Source organism: Crocodylus siamensis, chromosome 1 (assembly GCF_052110815.1).
Source record: "Crocodylus siamensis isolate JL-2025a chromosome 1, ASM5211081v1, whole genome shotgun sequence".
Lineage (NCBI taxonomy): Eukaryota > Metazoa > Chordata > Crocodylia > Crocodylidae > Crocodylus > Crocodylus siamensis.
Window position 1 is genome coordinate 81,910,184 of NC_143395.1, and position 13,976 is coordinate 81,924,159.

At 41.1% G+C, this 13,976-nt stretch overlaps 1 protein-coding gene across 1 annotated transcript in view; it reads left to right on the top strand.

Moving 5' to 3' along the window:
- Positions 1-13,976, top strand: part of GRIK2 (glutamate ionotropic receptor kainate type subunit 2) — a 669,798-nt gene that overhangs the window by 195,079 nt on the left and 460,743 nt on the right. The window lies entirely within an intron of this gene.

Genomic DNA, 13,976 nt, shown 5'->3' on the forward strand with positions numbered 1-13,976 from the left:
CCACTTTGAATGGAAAATTGCAGAAGAAATCAGACAGTACTGTTAAGTATGGTTTAAATGGGGTTATGGATTCTTATAACATAACCTGGATTAGGTTTGGTGACTCCTTTATTTCTATGGTTTCTTTTTCCTGTTTTCTGTCTTCACTCTTCTCTCCCTTCCCCTCCTCTCCCTGCCTTTTGTGTTCAAATCATTCATTCTACTTCATACACTGCTCTATGCTTCCAAAGCATCTGATGAAGCAGATGATGCTTCCAAAGCATCTGTTCTTCCAGAGCATCTGATGAAGTGAGCTCCAGTTCACAAAAGCTTATGCTCTCTCTATATTTTATGTAGCTAGTCTACAGAGTGGATATCTACCCTGCCTTCTGCCTTAATTCATCCGCCATCTGTTATCATTGTACTGTTGATATCTCATCCCAAGTAAGCACCACACTGATGGTCATTCCATAGAGTTCATATTATGAAGTAGAATCCATGTTTAGGCTTATATCCGAAGAGTTGCTTTTCATAGATTTCATAGACATTAGGGCTGGAAGGGACCTTGAGAGATCATCAAGTCTAGCTCCCTGCCCCAGGGGCAGGAAGTCAGCTGGGGTCATGGGATGCCAGCAAGATAAGCATCCAAACATCTCTTGAATGAGTCCAGATGTTCCTGTACCACTTCTGGAGGACGTCTATTCCAGGCCTTGGGGGTTTGGACAGTAAAGAAGCTTTTCCTTATGTCCAGCCTAAAACAGTCATGGAGGAGTTTATGACCATTAGTCCTTGTTATCCCTCGGGGTGCTCTGGTGAACAGGCATTCCTCCAGATCCTGATGCATACCCCTTATGTACTTATAGGCAGCCACCAGGTCACCCCTGAGCCTGCACTTTTGCAGGCTGGAGAGTCCCATGGCTCTCAGCCTTTTGTCATAAGGCCTGTTGTTCTCTTGCCTCTGATCATGTGCGTGGCTCTCCTCTGGACTCTCTCAAGCTTCTCAACATACTTCTTGAATTGTGGAGCCCAGAATTGGATCTAGTACTACAGCTGTGGCCTCACCAAGGCCAAGTACAGTGGGAGGATGACATCCTGAGATTTACTTGAGAAGCATCTATGAATGCAAATCAGAGTTTTGTTTGCTTTACCAGCTGCAACATCACATTGATGGCTCATGTTCATCTTTTGGTCAGTCATGAACCCCAAGCCTCTTTTAGCCATGGTACTAGTGAACGTAGCACTGCTGAGCCTATAAGCATGCTGTGGGTTTTTTTTCCTTGGGTGAATTACTTTGCATTTTTTGGTATTGAACATCATCAGGTTTATATCCACCCACTTACTAAGTGTATCCAAGTCAGCCTGGATCACTAGCCTGTCCTCAGGTGTGGATGCTGTGCCCCCAAGTTTAATGTCATCGGTGAACTTGGCCAGTTCACTTCTCACACCAGTGTCCAGATTGTTGATAAAGAAGTTAAAGAGAACCAGTCCAAGGACAGAGCCTTGGGGGACACCACCGGTCATGGAGCACCATAGTGATTTGCTTCCATAGACTACTACTCTCCGGGTCTGACCTCAGAGCCAGTCTCCCAGACATCAAACTGTGGTACAGCCAAGGTGACAGTTGGACAATGTTTCCATGAGGAGATCATGGGACACCAGATCGAAGGATTTTTTAAAGTCCAGATATATAATGTCAATCTCTTCTCCCTTTTCCAGGTGATATATCATCTGGTCATAGAAAGAGATGAAATTGGTCAGGCAAGACCTACCCACAACAAACCCATGCTGGCTGTCCATCAGGATATTGCCATCAGCCAGCTTATCAAGAAGGATCTCTTTGATCATTTTCTCCAGAATCTTACAGGGAATTGAGGTCAATATATATACATTTAATATTAGAATAGTAGAAGGAACTAATGTTGAGGGAAATCAGCAAATCTTTGTACCCCACTATGCATTTCACACTTCCTATAGAAGATAATGCATAGTCTAAATATTCATTAGGGGAGGTCTGTCTTGTAAACTTGACCCTGGAATGGGTTTTAAGTTGTACTCTTTCTCCAGAGTTTAACTCAGTACCTAAACTTGGATTGCAGTCTGCCATTTCATGAAGGCAAAACACCTATTTATTATCCTGGGAATTTTGTTTGGGAAAGAACTGTAGGATTGTGCTCATATTCTTTATTATAAACAGTAAATTGTGAATAATTCTTTCCACATATACTGTATCTTAATTCAAAGCTTTTAAAATGAATTACTGATATCTGGCTGTTTATGGCTTACTGTGACTGGGGTAGGGACAGACATTATACATGAACTGGTTTAAGTGATCAGAAACTGGTTTAAACCTGTAACAGAACAGGCATTCAGTGCACATAAACCAGTTTGAAAATGTCTGAAACTGGTTTGAGATAAACCTGCTTGAATGTAACCTACTTAACTGATTTGAGTCAAACCAGTTTATGTAATGTCTGTCTCAGACCCCTTCCTGGTTTAATTTAGACCAGAGTCCTGCAGGATTCCAGATGCTTTGCTGCCCTAGGCGGGGCTCTTTTCTTCAGAGAACAGGCTAACTCCACCCTTCTGCTCCCTGGCTGGAGCTCCAGCAGAGAGTGCAGGTACAGCCCCCCATGTCCCCACCCCCCCACTTGCTGCTGAAGCAGGGGTTCCCCCCCTCCTCAGCACAGACTGTCGCCAGCATGTGGTATGCTAGGTAATGCTGACAGGTGTCTGTGTAAGGCAGACAGGACAAAGGCAGACAGTACAATGTCTGCTTAGGGCTTTTTGAAGCTAATCAACAGGTAATGTCCCTCCTCTTGGAAAAAACTTGTTTAAAAAGAGCTTGAACTAATGAGAGAGACTTTGTTCCCTTGATGGGCAGATAAATGCTCTATTATCAACTCCTTGCTGGGCTGGTCAGGAGCAGCAAGCAGGAGGGAACCCTTCCCTAATCAGAGCATCTTGCTGGGGCCTGGCCATCTGCCCCTCCCCACCCCCACACACACTCAGTACTGTGGAAGGGAAACGAGCGCTGCTCTATCACTCCCTAGCTTCTAGCCTTAGCCACTGCAGGCATGTGCCAGCATTTTCTCAGTTCAGAGGTGAAAGTCTGTTCAGTTACAAACTGGGTTAGCCTAGCCAGGTTAGGCCAGCCTGCAAAGATTGAATCAATTCAGGCCTAGGCTTTTTGAATGTCAGCTCCTAGCCCTGGAGGGTGTGTATTGCAGGTATTATTGAGAAACACAAAATCTGTGACTTGACCATTATTTCACAGTAAGCTGGTAGTGGTGGGTATAGAAACAAATGGCACCTATACACATGCATCAAGGTTGTAATTACAGCATGTTGAAGCATACTTGATTAACTGAGTCTAGTGAAGCATGGTAATTTCTGTGCTCCAGGAGACTCCAGGGTCACAGGTATTATTTTCTCCAGGCTGAAAAACTGTAATGGGGCACTTTAACTAAAGCTTGTTGAATGAGCTTTTGTTAAAACACCCTCACTGCCATTTTTTAGTGTGGTGATGTTGATACATATGATGTTCTGGGTGCTTTAATTGGAGCACTCCCCTCTCCCTGCAGTCTCCTGAAACGTGTATAAATGCCATAAGGGATGTGTTATTTTGAAGTATATTGTATCATTTTCTGGAACATGGCCTATCCAAAATAAAAGGGAATTTATAGTAATGTAAATGAGTCTATTGTATTTAGTGAGAATATTTCTTTTCTCAGTATATGGATGATTTATATAAATTGTTTTTGTTGTATTAATGGAATTTAGCCACATAATTCTCATGCATATACATGTAGAGGTGGTTGAGAATTTGCACATGGATGTTTTTCCCAGGTGCCCAGTGGAAAATGTAAATGTGTGGAGGAGTTGGTTTAGATAATATGGCAGTGTTGAAGTAATGTTGTCCAGGAAATATGGGAGGCAATGTTTTTTTAAACCTGACAATGAATTGGAAATGTGCTTTAAGATTGTCAAAATGTTACATTTTAACTTTTATTTTTAAGAAAAGAAAATCTAGGTTTTTTGAGTTTGAAGTTACTTTTTATTTTTAATCAAAGGTAATTTTTAGATTATAAAAATATGAAACCCAAAAAATAGACAAAATCAAAGTAAAGGATTTTGAAACTTTTTTTTAAAAAGCTTTTCACTTTCATTCAGGGGAGGCAATGCTTCATTGTCGTGAAAGCATTCATGGAATTGGAAAACAGTTTTCTGCCCAGCTGTACACTGATGATCAAAATTTTAAAAAAGGAGGAAAGAGATGGAGTGGGGGAAGGGGGTGGGGGGAGTAAGGTTGGAAAATCTTATTTTCATGTTATACCTTTTGTGGAGTTCATGAAAACTAATTTGATTTTTATGATCCAAAGGGAGATTGGTATTAACAGTGTGATTTTATTTGTTTTGTTTGCTTGTTGTTCTGTATCTCTCTAAGGTACAGTGCAAACATAAATACCTTTACAGGAGGCTTTAAGCTTTTTTTTGCATCTCCCTGATTCTGTACTTCTGTGGATACTGAAAGGGAGTGATTCCAGACTGCCCTGGACAGTCTTTGGCATCCTGAGTTAGTACCTTCTAAGCCAGCCTACCTATGGACAGCAGCACTGTGAATAATCCCTGTGGTCTATTATAGAAACATATATTATAGCTCTGTTTCCTCAGGTTTCCAGTCCTTTCCCAGCAAGCTGCCTATACTGGAGCTTGCTAATGGGACCTTGGCATCTATCATAATCAATACCTGCTGTAGGAGAATTAAGGTTCTTTGTATTTTATGACACAGAAATCCTAGCAGGAAAGATAATTCCCTTGTGATAAAGCTGGGATTTTTTTTAGATATTAGAAAGACATTTATCACTAAGAAAGTAGTAAAACATTGGAACAGGTTACCCAGAGAGGTGGTGGAAGTTCCATCCTTGGAGGTTTTCAAAACCTAGCTAGACAAAGTTTTGGTTGGGATGATCTAGTTGGGGATGATCCTGCTTTGAGCAGGGGGCTGTACTAGATGACCTCCTGAGATCCCTTCTAATTCTAACTGATGTCATATCCCTTTGCAACTGAAACCATCTATATGCTCTTGGGAACTAATTTCTTCCTCTATCTCTTTTTTTTAATGACACATTATTTAAAATGGGGGATAACAATATTTACTTGGCTTGGCTCATGGAAGTATAAGTATTTGAAGATCCACTAGTGTCTTGCAAAAAATTATGAAAATATTTGCACTGAGTTCAGATGAGGAATGAGAAATTGAAGGAAATAAAATTCCTTGCAACATAGATCAAATTTGAACATAAACGTTTTGGCTATTTTATTTTTATTTAAGAAAAAAAGCCCTAAAAAGTATGAAGAAGCAATATATTCAATAACAGCAAAATTATTTTACACAAATTTATCATATTTAATCATTTTTAAAAGCCCTATCAACAAGTGAAGGATTTTATTTGTTTCTCAGTATTGCTGGACAATATTTCTGGATCGCAGAAGGCAAGGTAGAAATGCACTTTACAGACTAACTGAATCAAAAGTGCACAAGTTTGAGCAAGAGTTCACATAATCAGATGGGTTTTGTGTCACAAGGCTAGTGATGGTTAAGCATTTGGGAAATGATTTTAGAGAAATATGCTTATTGTTTTTGCTGAAGGGAGTTATACACTGACTTGTACAAGATGTGGAAAATATGGGTGTTTCACTGTTTGAAAGTTAATCCTTTGGTGAATTTTTTTTCTTTCAGTCAAAATGGTTTATATTTAAAAATCTGTATCCATCTCTAGCTGAAAGGATTAAGTTCTTTATATAAACAAGCTATGGTTAATAACCAGAAATAATGATAACAACTTATTCCTTGTATAACTTCAGTCAGTGAAATTACCTCCCAGTGTACTTGATGTTTTGACTTCTTTTTCTACTTGATTATAAGCAAGATGACTGATCAACTTCTGGCACTAGCAGCCAGAGGAACAGTAACTACTGTTTTTAAGCAAGTATACCTACACTAGAATATGCTTAATTTAGATTTAATATTCTGAGTAGTCCATTAAGCTGTATGTTCCATTGGTTTCTCATTTTATAATCTGATGTGCTATAGACTTCTGTTACACTGAAAGGTTTAATTATACAGCAGTATCAGATTCTAAAATAACTTGTAGATAGTGCAGTAAAATAATTCATTTATTATTGAAACAAAACTTTGAATGTTATAAGAAGTGAAAAATAAATTATTTTGATTTAGTCGGTTTTCAACACAACAACATTTGGAGCTCATTTAGGTGTCAGTTACTTCAAGAGGGCAACAGTTGTTCTCAGTCTTATGAGAATCATCTGTTTCAAAGTTTCCCATCTGCAACAAAATAAGAAGATTCATATATACTCTGGTTGGGTCTGGCACCTGTATCTTGACACTGTACAAATAAGAGCTCTCTGTGAAATCTGTCATATAATTATGATACTCCAAAAAATGACTTGTCCATTTAAAAAATGCAAAAACAAACTTATTTTGGGCAATAGGAAATCTTTTGTAAAGGGATGACACATAGCCTAGATTAGTGGTTGATTGTGGAGCCTCTGACAGTTGATGTCAGTCTGTCAGAGGTTCCACAATCAGGAGTGGCAGGACATACATGGCTGGGCTGAGCCATGCTCCTTGCTGCCTGGGCTCAGCTGGGTGAGTAGGGTCAGAGCTTGGGCAGCTTGTCTGGAAGCCAGGGTGGGCAGGGTGTGGCATGGCAGGGGTGGGGCAGGGCAGGGCAGGTGGGGGGTGCAGTTGATCCTGGGGTGCTAAAAAGTGATCTTCACCATAAAAGGTTGGAGACCACTGGCCTAGATATAAATACTAATGTTTACCAGCTGTGGCTGCTTGTAGAATGTGGAATGGAAGACACAAATGAATTGTACTGATAGTTTCAAATGGGAAAATTTTCTTGGAACTAAAGAAGATTTGGGTAGGCAATTTGCTAAAATTGTAGTAGGACAAGAATATAAAAGCATCTAAAGAAATAAGCCTCAGATCGTAAAAGCATGTGATATATATGTATCTACTTTGGTTGGTCTATAACAGTGGTCTCCAAAGTTTTTGGGTAGGAGATCACTTTTTGAATTAAAAAGCAACCCAAGTCTACCATGCCCCACTACCCCTCACCTCCTGCAAGTCAGTGTGTGGCAGGGGGGAGAGGGCAGATTGAGGCAGAGAAAAAATTATTTGTGGGTGTGCACCCTAGCAGCTAAGTCTGTGGGGGAAGGGGTAGCGGGAAGGGAAAGGGCCCGGAGGTGGGAGAAGATCAAGGCCCCAGTGGTGAGGGAGGGAGTGGGGCACAGGAAGGAGCAGGGGATAGAAGGAGTGGGGCCCTGGCTGGGCTGGGTGGTAGGATAAGCAGAGGCCAGGGGGGCACATGCCCCCCAGGCCTCTGCTTGTCCCCCACTCCCCCTAGCCCTTGCTCTTGCCTGTGCCCCGCTCTCTCCCTCACTGCTGGGCCTCAATCTGCACCTTCCTGCCCCCACAACAGTGAGTGAGAGAATGAGGCAGGGACAGGCCCTGCGCAGCAGGAGTGGGGTGCAGGACAGAGCTGCGAGTGGTTTATCCAGTGGGTTAAGGTGGGGGGGGGCACACAGGCCAGGAGGGCATGGGGAATGTGTGCCCCTGGATTTGCATGTGGGGTGGGGCTGGGCTCTTCCTGGAGCATGTGTTCAGCCACACTGCACCCATGCTGAGCAGTGGTGCTGGGAGTGGGGCTACGGGAAGGGCTTCAGGCACCCAAAAATTCACTGTAGCCCCCCCCAACCCTCTCCCAGCACCACTGCCACTCCCCCTAAGTACAGCACTGCTGAATTCCAGCTGGGAAGAGCCAAGTGCAGGCTTCCGCTTTCCCAGCCCACAGCAGCAGCCTGCCATACCCCCATGCCCTCAAGGGTGAAGGGGCAGGGGGCAGGGGAAGGTGGTTCCAGGCTGTTCCAAGCATGGGAGTTTGGCCTCACTACACTCAAGGCAAGTGGTGGCAGTAGTGGGAGGAGGTCTGGGGGGCTACAGTGAATTTTTGGGTGCCTGCAGCCCTCCCCATAACCCACCTCCCAGTGCCACCACTTCCACTGCCCAGCCTAAGTACATCATGGCCAAACACTTGCACAGGGAAGAGCCTGGCCCCACCCTACCCTGCGTGCAGACCCATGCCCTCCTGGGGTATACGTCTCTCCTTCTCTGCACCCCCCAGATGAGCCGCTTGCAGCTCTGTCCCACATTCTTCACCTGCTGGGCTGGTGGGGTGGAGTGGGGATGTGCACATGCAGGTGGACACTCAGTCTCCCCCCCAGACTCAGATCAACCTGAAGAGGCTCCGGGATCGACCGGTTGATTGGGATTGACAGTTTGGTGTCCATCGGTTTATAATATGCAAAACTCCCCTGCCTTTTGCTCAGTTAGATTATATACAGTTAAAACAGCACATGGGTTGTGTAATGCAGTAAGGAAGCATATATGCTATTTCTGAGTGTTTTTGAAAATTGTGTTGTTGACTTCGCATTTCACATTGGAATAGCAAATTTTATCTAGATGTTATTAATAATTTGGAAACATTGACAAAAGACTATATTTGTTCTAAAGATGTTTTTTTCCTTATTGATTTCCCAATCATGAAGGATTTAAGAATTGGAAAAAGCTTTTGTTGTCAGGTAGGTGGGAAGACCTGTGCTATCCTAGATGTCATTTCAGACAATGTGTTGCAAGATGGTTTCTTTAGAATCAGTCACATGGAGATGAAAAATCACCTGGAGTGTAGCATATAGCCTAAAAAAATGAAATAAAGGGGGATAAAAAGGATTTGCACATTTTCAAGGTACTGGTAAACTGTGGCAGGAATCTTGTGAGCTTTTGTTAAAATGCCTGCATGACTGAATTAAGACCTATTAATTGTCAGGTGCAATAAGCCACAATCCTTGTGTCCTTTTGCAGACGGCACACCTTAAATTCTTACATTGATACATTAAATTGTGATAACAGTGTATATCAATGGTGCTCAACCTTTGGCCCACAAAGTCAGGTCAACCAACCCATGGCATTCCCTATCAACGAGAGATTTGGCAGCAGGGGAGCAGTAGACAGCAATTAATGCTGCCACTAAATTTTGAATCCATGATTTGCAATCCCCTTGATGTGTTGAAATTTTAAATGGGCGTTTTGATCCTTTTAAACATTTGCAGTCTCAGTTTTAGGTAGAGGAGCAACTTCTGCCATTTCCTGTGCTGCTGCTTATGTTGAAAAAGCTATTGGTGCTGCTTATTTCAGGTCCATACCTGTTAGAAATAAGACACTCCCCCTATACCCGCTTCTTTCAAGCTGCTAGACAAAGATAGGCAATGGTTTGGCTGCTTGTCCACCTATCAATGGCAAAATTTATGGCTCTTCCCTCTGCTTATCTGGGAGCATGTGGTGCATGCCTTGCTTTGATTATTAGTGAAGTTATTCTGAATACAAAGCATGACAGTAGCAGTTTGTTTAGGAGGGAATAACACAGCTCAGTGTGCTTTAACAGCCTGTGGAAGCCGGTATCCTTTATAATTGTGTATAGGTGATTATCAAGGCCAATCCTCATTTCCATTTCACAGGTAGTACAATGTGGTTGGTTGTGTGCATCTCAATATGCAGTTAGTAGCAGCACTGTGTTCTGAAATACATTTAATAACTTAGGAAATAGATCAGAACAGCGACTATGTAAGTAATAACAAGAATGAGTAATGACTAAACGTGCCTTATGGTGAGTAAAGGATCATTGTTTTTGTCAAATTAGTCTCCTATCCTGACAATCAGTTTGTTTTAAAGTTTGTTACACACATGATGCAGACTGTGAAGGTGCAGTAAGTGTACAGTCACCATAGCCCTTAGCATGCTGTTGTTGTTACACTTTGGAATTTAACCAGAAAGACTACCTTGTCTTCTGATACTTCATAGATTGTGCATTGTTGTTCTTCGTCTCTTTTCAAAACATCCAGTAATTAGTATAATGATACTGGTACTGGTGATGATCCTGATCTTTTCAAGAAACAGAGAATAAGATTTTATGTGGCTATTAATACTGTTACACCATAACAGTAGAGAGTACAGTTTTTTTCCCCCTCTGGATTTTGCAATCAGTGCAAATGACATAATCATCATAATCTTCTTATAAAGGGCCTTAAAGGTCAGATGATGAACATGTCCTTTGAGACCAGTTCACTGCTTCCAGGATAATACTTTGAAGTCATGGAGCACAATGTTCTTGTTTATGAACAGACAAACAGCACTAAACATAAGCAGTATTGCCAAGAGAGAGGGCAAATGGGAGGGAACCCCCCTCCCCAAATGGTGGCACATCTGTTCCACCTGGGAAAGTGCATAATACTGCATCAATCCCTGCAGATGTGCCTGAAATAGAACCAGGAAGCCTAGCTGTGAGAGGGAGGAGACTGTAGTTTAGCTGAACAACATAGTGGTTAGGGCACTTGCTTATAGTATGGGAGATGCAGGCTCTATGTCTCTAGGTTAATCTCAAATAGTTTAAACCCATATCTCATACTTCCTAGGCAAGTGCCTTTAAACGCAAGACCATTGGCTGGGCAGGGCCAACAGCAGCCTCCATCTGTTGTGTTGAAGTTGGCCATCTGGGCAGCCAACCAGGGAAAATATGTGGGGCTGGAAAAGCAAGCTAGAGATAGGGGAGTTGATCTGGAAGGCTGAATTCCCTGGGTTCTGACTTCTGTTCCCATATTTGTATTTTGCAATTTCTAGTTACTGGATAGCATGGATAGGCAGCAGTTGGAGGAGGAACCCATATCTAAGCTGTGCCTTAAGTCCCTGCATGGGGATATGACTGTTTTAAAGTTTAAGAGAATGTATTTGTGCAGGGAAAATGGAGCCACGAAGTATAGTGTTGGGGATCCTTGTTGGGTTTGCCAGTGACAGGTAGGGACCTACTTCAATCATAGCTCTACTATTTTTCCAGAAACCACAAAATATGGTGGTTTCTGTAGTCACCATGGAAAATGGAATTTCCTGCAATTTTACAGAATTGCCTTCCCTGCAGAAAAGCTTACAAAAGAATACAAGAAAATGCAGCAATCTCTGCCGCCATAGTATGCGTGGCTTGAGAGAGAACTACTGAGAGGTTGAGATAGTGACATAGACTCAATGAAGCTGCTAGTCAGGAAAGCAAGAGAGATTTGGCAACATCGTTTAAGAAGCCATATGCAAAGCTGTAGTCTGATGATGAGTGATTGGCCTCTTGGCCAATCAGTGGTGAGTGATGGGGCTTCCGGGGCCCCTCAGCCAATAGCTGTCAAGGAAGGGGTTCTGCAAAAATACCACAAAATCAGCTTTACACACTATAAGTGGGCCATGAAAATCCCTTTGTCTTGAGGCAATTTAAGTAAGTCCCTTAAGTAACAGGAGTCAGGAGATGAGTTACTTTAATTTTAATGGTCTTGAAGTGAAGCCAAAGTTTATGCTTTGAGGGTTGGCTTTGGCCATAAATAAGAGTGTGCACATGTATCTGCAATCTATTTTAGTGTCCTCTGCTTTGGGATGAATTTTTTTTTTTTTGGCATTACTACTCTAACAGATTACACCTCAATTTCTTATTCATAGAAAATGAAGAGCAATATAGTAGTAAATAGAAATGAGAAAGGAAAGGATAGAAAAAGCTTGAGATAAATACTGAATTTTTAAAATAAATCCAATGTGAAAAACAAAATAATAAATATTTTTTTGATATTGTATTACCTGTTTCTAGTGTTGATATGAATCCTTTGTCACTTAGGATACATTCTTCCATTTAATAACTGTTACAGTTTGCCTGCTATCTATTTATCCAAATATTTGAATAACAATTTTCCAGTTGCTTTAGCAAAGTCTATAGAATCTATTTTTGTTCTCATTGTATTCAGGCAAACATCTTTTCATTTTTCTTGTCACTTAATATCTATATTTATCAATTGTGTTCCTTAATGTTATGCTTTCTGCTGCAAAAGTATTTTTCATAGTCTCCTGAAATCATAGAAATAGAATCCTCCTACACATCGCAGTCTGGCTTTTATGTTTAGATGCTGTAAGTCTTTAAATGGCATACAGAGGTCTGTCTTTCAAATCAGGTTCTACTAAATATAATAATTATTTATACAGTTGGCTTCTTTTAATCTACATTTTATTATTCAGGTAATCAGTTTTAATTTCCCTTTTCACTTTGTTTGATGCCTTTAGCTGTATGCTATAGACATTTGCATGTTTTTTCTTTCCTTTCTTAGCTTTTTACTTAATTGCCTCATGATTAGATTATTTGTATTTCTCTCATCTAGGTGATGTCAGTTTTGATAACTTCTGCACATATCTAGATATTGTTCAAGCATCTGCTCCTCCCATTGGAGCTTCATTCTGAGTTTTAAATTGCTAACCTTTAAGTGGCCATTTGTCATTTCTGTTCTCAGTATGTAGCATGTCTATTCTTAAATTAATATTGTTTCAGCATCTATCCCCAGGGCTCTCACCAGGATTTTAAGGGCTCATCTGTAGGGAAAAAATTAACACCTATTCTCCATCCTGTGGTGAGAAACAGGTTGAAAGAAACAGGAGGCTTGTAAAATGAAAAGCCTTTTAGTATTTAATAATATATGAAAAAAGGAAGTGCTGAGGTGCTCGCCAAAAACACATTCTTTTCTAATAGGGGTAGCTGGCTGCTCAGCTCTTCAGCAGTATTGTTTGTACTCTGGTTGTAGTTTGAAAAGTTTAGTCTGAGTCAGCTTCTCTGTATCTAGGCTCTGACAAAAGCTTTCTGCTGAAAAGCAGCCGAGTGCTGAATTTTTTGGGTAATATAGAGCCAGGTAGCAACACTGGTTCAGAAATGAACAGGCACAAGCTAGTACAAAAGAGTGAATGAAAAATGTCTGCTGAGCTGAAATAAAACCTGACTCATAATTAATGATCCCAGGCATGGTGGCCCTTGGCTGTCCTCCATTTAAGCCTTATTAGATTGTGCGTGGCTGCCCTGGAAAACTACACTTCTAAAAACCTTTCAGCTGTGAATGCACTGATTCAGGGTGCTAGGTTATAGCTCCCTCAGAAGTCATTTTTTGCCAAAAATATGTGTACCTAGAAGGAAGAAAAGACAAGATCCTACAAGTATTTAGTGATTGTACAAAATGGGTGTAGGCATTTGCATCTACTCAGATTTTGGCCCCAATAAAGCCTTGTTAGGGGGGGAAGGAAGAAAGCAGGGGACAAACCGAACTCACAAAGGAGTTAACAAATGGTGCTAACAGAAGGAACAGGGACATGGGTATCTTTATAAGCTGTTTTTACAGTGTCCGTGTTCGAACCCTACCGTGTTCATAATTACAGCCTTATGGAAGATGAATTTACATTCTGAGTACAATGGGATATCCTTAGACGAGATTTGCTGAAGCAGAGCACATCTGAACCCTTTCACATAAAGCTGTGAGAAGGGGTGGCATAGAGTCACTCCAACAACTTTGCTTAGTTCCTCCCCTTTCAATGATAGTGTGTGTGTGTGTGTGTGTGTGTGTGTGTGTTTCTATTCAGACCCCTTTAGTTTATTAAAGCTCCATAGAAAGTCTAGAATGTAATGGAGAATGGACATCCAAACATTTTATATCTTTTTCCTCTTAGGAAGGAGATGATGTATGGAAATGGCAGAGACTTGAGTGCAATCAGAAGTGTCATTCATGTCATAAGTTCTTCACTTTTCTTACATTTTAATACCTTGTTTTATTTAATCCTAGTTCAAATTATTATAAACTGATTCCTTTTTTAATTATGTAGAATATGAATAAAGGTATTGCGGAAAATAAGAAAACATTACAATTTAAAGCTGTATGAACTTGATCTTCTGATAAATATGTGTTGCTATTGTGCAACGAAGGCCTGATGCACCCCCCTTTGAAGTCACAGAGGGTTTTCCATTGGTATCAGGGGGCCAAATAGGACAAAATTCCCATGAATTTGTGTCTGACTTGGA